Here is a 9,952-nt window from a genome sequence, read left to right as displayed (position 1 = left end):
TTAAATATGTAAATGAGCCTCCTATTTAACCCAATTTTTTTAATTTTTCCATGAAATAAATTGTGGTGGTTGTGTATTTTTAGGATTTCTGTGTTATATAATTAATAACGAAATTAATATAATAAATTAATTACGTTTTAAATATAAACAGTTATAGCAAAGTGGAGAAGTGGTAATGCTTCTTTATTTTAGCTAGAAGTGCATATGTTCGATTCCATTGTATGTTTATTCAGTAATATATTTTTCAGGTAATGAAGAAACATTCTGCACAGCAAGGATCAAACACAACATTAATGACTCATCCATTAATTTCTTAATCTTAATTTCCTGATCATCATATTCATCCATTAATTTCTAATTTATAATTTCAAATTGACTTCAAAATGCTATAATGGCCACTAGAAATCCAAACAAATTTTCTCTCTTCAAAGAACAACTTAATCAGCATAAGCTTTTGCTTCCTACCCAATTGCAAACCCCAACCTATTTGACCCAACAATGTTTGATTGCTAATAATCCTTTTTCTTTTCCTCTGATGGTACATAACAATGCTTTGCCCTTGATGGGAAACTCTAGTATTGGCCAAGAACTCGGGGACAGCATCAGCGGAGGGCAACAATTTCTACTTGGCGACCAATATACTGAGCAAGAACAAGAACACAATTAGGAAACAAGCTGAAGCTACTGATGCTAAGCTTATTGTCACAATGGGAAATTAGAGAGAATGATAGATAGAGAAGACAGAGAGAGATGAAGAGAGAGAAAGATAGTGAGAGAAAGAAAGAAAGGGATGAAGACGGAGAAGGGAGGGTAAATTAGGTATTTTAGGTTTTAAAAGGGAAAGGAGAGAGAAATAATAGATCATAAATGATAGTCAAAGATCACAAATGACGGTCAACGGTTACAGTGGCCACCAATGTAACAAAGTCTAAAGTTCAATGGCCATATCGGGAAGAATTAAAGTTCAGTAGCCACAATGTGAAAACGGGTATAGTTCAGTGGCCATGGGTGTAATTTACCCTATAAAAAATACAAATTCGATTAATCCTTGAGGATCTTGTCCGTCCAACTAGAATCTCACTCTATTGTTCTTCATTGGGCTCCTTCTGGACCGATTGGCTTGTCTGTGTATTCTTATTTCCTTTCAGATTTTTTGGGACTAAGGTCCAAATTTTCTCCCTATCATTTTTGTGAACGTTCATATTTACCTCTAACATAAGAAATGATACAATTTTATTCCTAATGTTTCCAACTAAGATCAATTAGACTCCTACCTATCAGAAAATTTAAATAGATTGGTCTATTTTTATTTGATTTGTTATTTAACTGTCAAATTGTACCTTTCAAACTTCAATTATTTCTAAAATATTTATTCTGTTACTAACGCATATATAAACAACTTGTCAAATTGTAATATTTAAGTCTGGCATATAGAAGTTCATCACACAAAAAAAAAACTACAAAACATATTTATTATCGTTATTAAAGCAATTATAAATAACTTGTCAGAATATAAAAAACTGCTTCAGTTTATTGACAAATCTATTTAAAAGATCTAATGTGGTAGTCTAATCAAATCATTCAATTCAGATTTTCTATTAGGTATAAGTAAAAGTAATCTTGCTTTAGCAACACTAGCTAGCAATAAAATTGCATCTTTTCGTACTATAAATCTACACTTCTAAAACGACATGGGTATCCTGATAAAAAAATTTATATGTACCTAACATACTTTTAATAGAAAAGGGTCTCTAATCAAGTTTAAAGGCTAGATTGGTCACTATTTTTAGGGAAGGCAACGGGACTACCTTTTATCCGTTTATTTGTTAATTATTTGTATTCATCCCATTATCTTAACAGGTATACTTTTTGTATCTCATAACTGTCCCATTTAATTCACGGGTACCCTTCTCCATCTATATATAATATAAAACAGTAACGGTGGAGCTAAGGTGTCACTTCCTCCTTTTTTACTGATAAAAATATAATATAATATATAATAAATTAATTTTAATTATATTATTGTATTTATCTATAAAGAGACGATTTTATCCGTACTATATCTAAGAGTTCTACAGAATTTAAATTAATCTCTAAAATATTTCTAATTCTCTGCATATCTATCTATATATAATATAAAACAGTAACGATGGAGCTGAGGTGTCACTTCCTCCTTCTTTAGTGATAAAAAATATAATATAATATATAATATATTAATTTTAATTATATTATATTATTATATTTATCTATAAAAAAGATTATTTTATCCGTACTATATCTAAGAGTTCTATAGAATTTAAATTGATCTCTAAAATCTCTCCGATTCTCTGCTAATCTATCTATATATATAATATAAAACAGTAACGATGGAGCCGAGGTGTCACTTCCTCCTTTTTTACTGATAAAAATATAATATAATATATAATATATTAATTTTAATTATATTATTATATTTATCTATAAAAATATTATTTTATCCGTACTATATCTAAGAGTTTAATAGAATTTAAATTAATCGCTAAAATCTCTCTAATCCTCTGAATATCTATATATAATATAAAACAATAACGATGAAGCTAGGGTGTCACTTCCTCTTTTTTTACTGATAAAAAATATTATATAATATATAATATATTAATTTTAATTATATTATTGTATTTATCTATAAAAATATTATTTTATCCGTACTATATCTAAGAGTTCTATAGAATTTAAATTAATCTCTAAAATCTCTCTAATTTTCTGCATATCTATATATAGAGGGTGTTTGTTTCTCCACTTTTTAGCTCATGTTTGTTGTTTCTCGTCTAAAAGGAGATAGAATGCTGTTTGGTTAAAATTAAAAAATAGCTCCTGATTACTGTTTGGAAAGAAAAAGGCTGCTGTTTATAAAAGCAGCAAAATGCTACTGTTGCCTTTCCAAATCTGCGTTTTACGTTTTATGACTTAGATACCCTTTCATGATCAGCCATAAATAGTAGTTTTGTTTTTACAAATTGCAAATCTACCATTTTTACTTCTCATCAGTCACACAGGTCTATTTAATTAATGGTCAAAAATTCCACTGTTTAAAAAGTGTTAGGGTCTTTATTGGTAGGCTTTATATTTATATATATTTATATTTTTCACTTTTTATGCATTTCATTTTTATCTTAGAATGGAAGTGGAATAATTAAGGAATTATTTTTCAAAATTAATCCAATTTATTAATATTAGGTGTAAAATTGTTTTTGGTTGTCAACATTAGGAGTAAAATTGTATAATTTTAAATATTATGAGTAAAATTGTTTTTAACTGTCAATGTTAGGAATACTTTTGCATATTATTGAATTAAATTTATTTATTTAAGACATGTCCATATTAGTCATTTTACATGCTAACAGCAACAGGCAATCGTAATTTTACCAAACACTAATAATCAAACAGCAAACAACAAACAGCAACAGCAAATAGTAAACAGCAATGAGCAACAGCAAACAATAATCAGCAACAGCAAACAGCAAACAACCAAACGGGCCCATAATCTATCTATATATAATATAAAATAGTAACAATGGAGATGAGGTGTCACTTCCTCCTTTTTTAGTGATAAAAAATATAATATAATATATATTATAATATATTAATTTTAATTATATTATTATATTTATCTATAAAAAGATTATTTTATCCGTAATATATCCAAGAGTTCTATAAAATTTAAATTAATCTCTAAAATCTCTCAAATTCTCTGCATATCTATCTATATATATAATATAAAACAGTAACGATGGAGCCGAGGTATCACTTTCTCTTTTTTACTGATAAAAAATATAATATAATATATAATATTTTAATTTTAATTATATTATTATATTTATCTATAAAAAGATTATTTTACCTGTACTATATCTAAGAGTTCTACGAATTTAAATTAATACCTAAAATCTCTCTAATTCTCTGCATATCTATACATAATATAATAAAACAGTAACGATGGAGCTGAGGTGTCACTTCTTATTTTTTAGTGATAAAAAATATTAATTTTAATGATATTATTATATTTATCTATAAAAAGATTATTTAAAGTAAATGTGAAAATAAAATAATAATATTTAATTTATATAGTACTTTTATATCATTAATTGTAATTATTAAATTCTATTTTTGTTAATATTTATATGTTAAGATGAATCCGTGCATCGCACGGGCCAAATACTAGTTAAGAATCAATATATAAAACAAAAAAAATATTACAAATTTAACAAAGTATAAATTTAATAAATCATCAATTTAAAAATTGAACAAATTGAACCTTAATTAATAAGAATAAAATAGTTCAATGATATCACTCAATGACGGGTAACAAGTACCCTAGGGGTATTCTCATACCCGTCACGGGTAAGGTTGTAAAAAACGCTAGGCGCTAGTCGGGCGGATAGGACCCTCGGGGATTAATCGGATTTGTATTTTTTTATTTTTTATTTGTTAATCAACAAATTATTATATAAATTCAATTAAAATATGTATTATATTATCTAAAACAATAATATAAAATTATTTAACATAGAAAAACACGTATATTTGGAACATACAAACATCAACATTTTAACAACAATATCATTAAAACAACTCAAAAATGAATTATAATAAAGAAAAAAACAAATTCACAATAAAAAAAATTCTTTTCTTGTCATCGCTTAGAAAGCGTCTAGGCGGAGCCCAAGCAGCTTAAAATCGTCCAGGGGCCAAAAAACGCCCAGAGGGAGTAATCAAAGAAAATTGTGACGGATTCTCGATTTCGAGCGCCTCGACGGGGCCTAGGAAGTCGATGCGGCCTTCGTTTTGAACAGTGGTCACGGGTAATGGTTTTGATCTCATACTCATCTCATACTTTTTATACATAATACAAATAGTCCTATTAGGATCAGATAGTATCGGGTAACCGTGGGTACACTAGCTATTGCTATCCTAACTATTTCCATTAATGTGGTGGTCTCTATTTCTATTAATGTGATGGTGTAACATTAGTGAATTTTGATGTAATGTGTCTATTAGTGGATAGTTGTTAGCCCACTAGCCAACACCACCATTCATTTCTGTCCCAATTCACTTTTTGTTCATCACAATTTCAACGTGGTGTAGAAATCTAGTTACCTCTCTCTTCTATTGGATTGGATGAGAAAAATTTAGGATAAATAATTTATGGAAAAGTAAAAAATAATAAATTGTGTTGTATCTAGTTGTAAAAACAATTCACATGGTTTAAATTTTTCTAAATCGGAATTTGTGCAATTTATAAACTTAATTATTATTTTAAAAATTGTTGTCGTTGGTATTTACCCTAAAAAGCAGTGATTTTGAACAATTAAAAAGACTGATTTTATAAATTATCTAAAATTTAAGGTTTAATTTTACAAATTAACTTTTGGTCGAAAAATGGACTCACATATCATTTAATTGTAAAATTGACAAAGTATAGACCCCTCTTTGCAAACTTTTATTTTTGTATTTTTCTCAATAATTTATTAGTCCATACATTTTTACGTAACACAGTTTAATCCATTTGTTTTGAAAAACTCATTATAAGATCTCTATCTTTTGTCATCGTTAACCCTTTAATCATTTTGTCAATTTTTTTTTTTAGATTTTTAACTAAGCATATCTTAGCTTTCAGGATCGTCATATAGTGCGATACAAAATGGTCATATTACTTTATTATTTTTTGTCTTCTTGTTTATGCCGAATATAATGGTTAACATTCTAAAAAAATAGACAGAATGACCAAAAGGTTAACAGTGACAATTGATAGAGACCTTATAAATTGTTTGTCGAAATGAGAGGACTAATAAATTATTTACCCAAAATTTTAGGCAAAAAGCATCATTAGGTCACTAATCTTTCATTCTTTGGTTTAAGCTCTTAATATGCTATTTGGATACTTTAAGCATCAGGTCTTTTATCTTTGGTCCCATTAAACCTTTGCGTACTAAATTAGTAAATTATGAACATCTAATTCTGTTAAAATGACATTATTAATTTATTTGTATTTGAAATTATAAAAAAAAAAATTATAGTTTGAATTAAAGTTTTACAGTTCTCCTATAATCACATTATATATCCAAAACTGCTTTCAAACAGTGAAAAAATATAAATTTCGAATGCATGTACAATGAATAACATTATGTTAACCAAGTTTTATGTTCAAAATCGATTTTTTTGGTCATCAAGGGTTTAATGTATTTAAATAAAAAAGCAATGACTTAATGAACCAAAAAATCAAAGACAGGGCTAATGATGCTTTTTGCCAAAATTTTACGGTAGATTTAAGGCTTCATACATCATTCCCCCGCTAAAAAAATTCAGACTCCATGAACTTTTAAAGTGTTCTAATAGTCTTCTCAACTTGCCTAGAGTATTTGGATAGCTCCCTCAACTTGTTTAAAATGTAGTATATTAATCACCTGGTTACAAAGAAGTAAGTATCATGTGAAAGGTGTGGTACACGCGCTTTAAAAAGTTCAAACGACCAAGTTTATGGTACGTGGTTCTAATATCAGAGAGAACCGGTTTTACAGTTGAGGAAGTAAGATTTTTTTTTTCAAGACGCGTGCAACACCACTTCTGCATGCAATTTATTTCTTTACAACCGAGTGATTAATTAATTACATTTTCAAGTTGGGGTTATCCGAACATTTTAAGCAAATTAGGGGTTAATGAAACACTTTAAATATTCAAAAAAATCAATTAAGTTTTTTTCGACAAGTTCAAAGACATCCATATTAAGGCACCAAATTAAGGGTTAGACTATGCTTACTTTGTTTTTGATAAAGTAAGTTGTTTGTAAAATCAATGATTTTTAGGTTAATATTATGACTTTAATTCGTAAACGATAAATTTTTTAAGAACATATTTAGGCTTAAACTACTGGTTGACTCTCGATTCATTCAAAATTTTATTATTTGGCTCATAACCTATTACTTAGTTACATTTAGCCCTTTATCTATCCCAATTGTTGAAATTTCGTCCAATTTAAATGGAGACTTAAAATAATTATTATATATATGACCATATTTTGACACTTCGAGTTGATAAATTTTAGTTTAGAAATTTATTTTTTATTTGTTTTTTTCTCTTTTTAATCTAATTAATTATTTTCACGTACAAAAATCTATATGTCAATTAAACTTTAAGACATGTGATATGTCAAGTCTATATGTCAAAATATCATCACATATCAAGGGTAACAATTTTATCAAGTTTCCATTCAAATTGAGTAAAATTTCACCAATTGATATAGTTCAACGATCAAATATAGCAGAATAATAAGTCAGGTTTTTTTAAGTAAAGGTTGGGTTACAGGCTAAGATCGGAATGCAAAGATCCCAACTAGGTTGGCATCTTCACAAAACCAAACAAAAACCTAGACCCGAATTTTATTAAAATGAGGAAAAAATACAGGACAAAAATTAAGAGAAACGAAATTGTTCTAAACAATACATATCATCAGAAATAAATCTATTGCAAAAAGCTGGTGCAGAATTCCACCAAACAATATGATCTGTTGTGACGCCAAATTTAGCCAATGCATCAGCCGTCTATTTCCTTCGCGAAAAATATGAGTAACATTTAGATCCATAAAAGAACAATGTCGGAGACAAGTAATCCAATCCTGTCGCAACGCCCATGGAACAACTAAAGAGCGCTTCCTAAGCAAATTTACCACATAAACAGTGTCGCATTCCACCCATAATTTGTGCCATCCTTTTTCCCAAGCAATCTGAATAGCAAAAATAACGGCTTTCAATTCGGAAATATGCGCAGAAGGGGTATCCACTCGAAACGCAAAACAACCCCGAGCAAATCCTCGAGTAGTGCGAAACAGCCCCCCGGCTCCCCCCATTCCTGTATTAATATTTGCAGAACCATCTGTGTTAACTTTGAGCCATCCCGGTGGAGGACGAACCCAAGTAACACTCACTATATTAGGAGCTCGAGGGGGTCTAAGGGGAATGTGTAACTGCCTAAGAACACGAAGCTCATCAACATTGTTTTTCATATGACCTTTATTACCAATACCGCCTTCACGAATCATAATCCAAAGCCTACAAAGCACAAGATAAATTGATGGTGTTTCATTCTCAAATATCGCTTTATTTTTAGTGTACCACAAAATCCAAATCAAACTAACAACTCCAATTGACCATAACAAACCCACTTGAGAACTGAAGCTATGATTTAAACAATTCAAGATAAGAGTAACTAGAGAATCCGTCAATATGATATGTTTACCAAAAAGAGAGCCCAACGCTCTCCAAGCAGTTTGAGAAAAGGGACAATGAACCAGAATATGTTCAATTGATTCCGATGCCGCTTTGCATAACATACAACGGGAAACAATAGGTATGCCACGCTTCTGCAATTGGTCATGCGTGGGCATGTAAACCAATAAAGCCCTCCAGCAAACGATCGAACGAGAAGGAGGAATGACTTCAAACAAGATAAATTTGCACCATTGAACATTTGCTGCATTATTACCTATCCACCAATGAGATTGATCCCTAAGAATATAGTAGACCTCTCGGATTGATGGCCAAATCGAAGAATTAGAAATTACAGCTTTCGGGAGCCCAGAAAGCGTAAGAAAACGCTGTTTTAAAAGAATTGAAACTAAAGAGCTCCCAATAAGTAATTCCCACGCCATCTTGCCAAGAAGAGCCTTATTAAATCGAAGCAAATCTTTTATGCCTAGAGCTCCATTCTCAATTGGACTACAACAAACTTTCCACGGAACAGTAACAAGTTTGCTTGTGTCAATACAGCCAGTCCACAGAAAATTCCTAATAAGCCAGGTGCCAAATAATAAAATTTTCAATAGGTCAGGAGCTAATTAACACTTTAAACCATCACATTTACTATCGAACCACATTTTTTATTTTCCAAAATTATCATTTTTAAATCTTTCTCTTTCTAAACATTGACTTTCAATTTTGAGGAATTAAACGTTGAAAAATTAAAATTACTTAGAATATTATAAGTTCTTGGTATTTTCTATTTTGATATTATTAATGGTCAAATTGTTGTGGCAACTCAAAATCCTTGATTTTGAGGACAAACACAATCCTCATTTTGACAAAAACCTTTATTCACAAATCAGTGTAACCACGGCAAATTTCTATGAAATTAACTTTTTTAATAAAAAAAAGTGATACAGTATTTTGTGAAAAATACACAAAATAATATTTTTGGAGAAGTACATATTTACTTTTAATTTACGAAATGTAAAATTTTATCTCTCATACTATACAACAAAAACTTGAATAGACTAATTTATCATTTGTCACTTCGGATCTTCCAAAAATCGATGTCTAAAATATTTATTGTGTTAATAATACAGTTAAAAATAATCTATCAAAACGCCAACAACTAATTCTATTATATATGAGTTATTGATGAAAAATTATTGTCTAAATATTTATTGTGTTATTAATGTAGTTATAATAACTACCAAAATGCACGAAATTGTTTAACTTTATGGAAAATTGCAAAAATAAAAATTATGGCTTGATCGATTCGTAAAAACAATCCTCGCGGTTTAAAAATTTACAAACAAGGGTTTGTACTTTGTAAATTTTGCAATTAAATGATATGTGAGTTAATTTTTCGACCAAACAATACTTGTGATTTAGTTAATTTTCAAAGCTACACCTTGAATTTTGGATAATTTGCAAAGTCAGTCTTTTTAATTGTTCCAAATCACTCTATTTTGGGATAAATAGTCACGACAACAATTTTTAAAGAAATGACTAGTTTGTAAACTATAAAAAATACAGATCCATGTTTGCAAACTCTTAAACTACGTGGTTTGTCTTTACAATTCGGTTAAACCATCATCTTACGCTTAAGTTAAAATTGATTTTACTTTTTACTATTTTATAATTAAAGGATAATTTTCGCTTTGCAAAAAGAAAAA

Source organism: Euphorbia lathyris, chromosome 3 (genome assembly GCF_963576675.1).
Source record: "Euphorbia lathyris chromosome 3, ddEupLath1.1, whole genome shotgun sequence".
NCBI classification, from domain to species: domain Eukaryota; kingdom Viridiplantae; phylum Streptophyta; class Magnoliopsida; order Malpighiales; family Euphorbiaceae; genus Euphorbia; species Euphorbia lathyris.
Note: the sequence above shows the minus strand (reverse complement) of the source record.